Consider the following 3208-nt stretch of genomic DNA (forward strand, 5'->3'; position numbering starts at 1 on the left):
AAAAAAGAAATTATGAAAGTTGGTTCTCTCTTATGACCAATCTGTTCTGTAGGCCTCATCAGGCCTTGAGTATACTGATCCTCACCACAACATCAAGATGAAATGCTTAAACTATTTTCTAACTACATACCATTATTCTAGTACTGTGCAGACATGATTGTTTTGTACTCTCAGTTTTCTCCCATCCAGACTCCACCTCAACCCCATGGGAATAGCACCAGATATCTACACAGAAATGAAAGGCTGAGAGACACTTTGAACAATTTTTTAATGCAAAGTCTTATACATTTTATGGAAAACAACTGTAGTCCTACTGTTTTTACTGAACTTAGCCCATTCCTTGTAGCTCTAGAAAACAAACACCAGACAGCCTGCCTACTCTCCAAAAAACCTGGAGAGAATCAACCCTTCCTCATGGACAGTTTGGAGATTGCTAAATGCCCCTCTATGATGTTTGGCAGACAAATTATTAAAATAATAATCCTTCCCTTCATCTTCAGTTTCAGAAGTGGCCTCAGAAGCAAGAAGCAGTAATAAGCTTTAAGTTAACCTCCCAATAATGAGAATAGTGTAAGTACTGCTCTCTCCCATATCACCATTCTGCCTTCACTTTTGCTTTTCTTCCCTGATCATCATCCAGTGAGGAAATAATCTGAAGGATTGAGCCAGATATTAAGAGAACCAGCTCACTGAGGAAGTGGTTTAGGTTTGCAGATTGGGAGCAGAAAAGCCTCTAGAATTTCTGAAGATTTTTTATATGACTATACTTACCTTTTTACCCACTTTATGATTTGGTCTTTAACATAATCTAACAGCTTGTAAGCTGGACTCATTATCTTATAGCTGCAGCAGATCTGAAAGGCCTTGTTCCTCTATATAGAAATATTCATTGAGTAGCCCAGAATATTTCAAGTCCCTCAAGACCTCACACCTGTAACTGCTCCTACAGGTGGTTCTTGATATTCCTGAGAAGCTTCTTAACCATCACTGGACATTGGGCTGTGCTGTGCACTTGAAGGGAAGGTGTACCTTACGGCATAACTTGTAAATAGTGCTGGGACCCACAAAGCTACCTGAAGCAACAGAATGATTTTGAGTCTTCTGGAGTGTGAAACTTGGAAATAAAGAAGTTGAAATCTGCTAAGATTGAACTAATCCAAAGTTAGAAAGGCCAGGTTTGGTTTATTTTGGAAGACACACACACTTTTATGCTAGGTCTTTCTATAGTAATTTTTCTTCATTCACTTCCAGGAAGAGCACACTGTTTTGAGTTTTTCACTGATTTCTTTATGGTACAAATCTGCAAGAATGTAGAACAGGATGAAATACAATCAACAATCAAAGTTCAGCTCTTAGAGACATTTTATGCATATGGTTAACTAAATGAAAGAAATGCTTTTTTGAATACATGCATTAGTAAAAATTAAATGTAGATTTGAAAATCTATGCCTTAATTTATGTACTGTAGTATGAACATTGTCACTGATTCAACAAACTTCTTTTATGCAGTTTCACTGGAGTGCAATGTTACAGAATCAGGGCTGCTCCTTAAAAGAAGCAAGACAGTTAGAACCTTTGGGATGGAGTCAGTTGCCAGAATGACCATCTATGCCTTCTATGACACAGCCATGTAGCATACTCAGGAGATCCTGCTCCTCTTTTCTCCCCTGCTGTGCAGGTATTAATGTCTCCATTTTCAGTGTAGATGAAAGATGAGAATTCACAGATCAAAGCCTTCAGATTTCCAGAACCAGACAGTCAGAACTGGAAGGTCAAACCTTAGGCAAGAGAGTAAATGTTCTTAAGTAAAGCAGTCCATACATATCAGACATCACAGTTCTGAAATACTCTCTTCCTGTTTAGATTGCATAGAAATACAACTCAGTGCAAATTAGAATTTCCTTCAGACAAGATAACACTCCTTTGAGAGCAGAGATACTATGTCTGAGAGTTACCTGTTCAGAGTCCAAATGTTCTTTCCAAGACCTACCAGGTATTTCTGTCTTCCAAACCTGTTTGGAGAATGCGAGTATTTCATTAGCCTTTGCTTGTTCTGCTGAAGATAAAATGTGACCCAGAAAGAAGATAGCTTTATCCTCAGTTGAGGATTAGGCCATTATCTGGCATCACTGAGCTCTGTTACTGCCCAGGTCCATGGGTTTCATCATTGTCTGGATCAATGCCACCCTGACGCCTGATCCCAGCAGATCTCAGAAGCTGAGCAGGGTCGGGCCCGGTTAGTACTTGGATGGGAGACCTCCTGGGAATACCGGGGGCTGTAGGTTCTAGTCCTGAGGACGTCACTGTCACTGTCCAAGCTTGCTCGCCTGTGGGAGATGGACCTTAGGAGTTAAATGGTGGGGCCAGTTCTGTGCATGCTGTGCCTCACCTACAAAATCCACAGCACAGGCTGGAAGGGCACACCCATGTGGGTAATGCCCTTCCCACATCTGTGTTCATGAAGCCTGGCCATGATGATGACATCACACCACCACTTCACATACTGATCTCACAACCATTAGTTAGATCTGTAGAACAGAGTGTGAAGCAGTCCCATACGATGTGATAGGTGTTAGATACAGAGATGTAAAAAAGGAAGAACCCAGAGAAACATGCATTTGTCCTGTCACGTGGGTAGCAGCCATGAGACAGAACTTAGAACAGCCACAAAATTGTGACACTAGGGAATCCAATGAACTCCAAGAAATTAAATGTCTCCTTCTCAAGTGCCTTTCCTCCTCAGTCAAATGATTTTGTTTAGTATGTCTACGAAACTTTCCTCAGACAGAACCTACTAAAACCTTAGCTTCTCATTGCTACTGCATCAAAGTAGCACCTATCCATCTCCAAAGTTGTGAACTTGGGACTTTTTTGGTTTTTTGGCATCTTCATTCTTTAACTGCAATTCCTGTAGCAAAGTTTCAGATGTAGAATGGGCTACATTATTCAATTGATGGGCTTTGTCACCCAAACACTTTTACAGTAACTGCTTTCACTTGAATGGTAAAAGGTTGCATTTATAGCTCATTGCATCACCAACCACAGCAGCAGGCCCCATTAAGAGCCACCTAGCTCAGGGAGAGTTGCAGTCCCAAATGAAAATCAGTTAAATTAGTAGATAAAATTATTTGACATTGTCAAGGTCACAACTGCCTGTCTGTTTTCAAAAGACACTTCTATCCAATTTAAAAGATGTAAAAGGTCAAGT

The 3208-nt window shown here is 40.5% G+C and overlaps 1 pseudogene; it reads left to right on the forward strand.

Moving 5' to 3' along the window:
* Positions 1–2169: 2169 nt before the first annotated feature.
* On the forward strand, positions 2170–2285 carry LOC139685126 (5S ribosomal RNA; annotated as a pseudogene).
* The last annotated feature ends 923 nt before the right edge of the window (positions 2286–3208 follow it).

The sequence above is a fragment of the Pithys albifrons genome, chromosome Z (assembly GCF_047495875.1).
Source record: "Pithys albifrons albifrons isolate INPA30051 chromosome Z, PitAlb_v1, whole genome shotgun sequence".
NCBI classification, from domain to species: domain Eukaryota; kingdom Metazoa; phylum Chordata; class Aves; order Passeriformes; family Thamnophilidae; genus Pithys; species Pithys albifrons.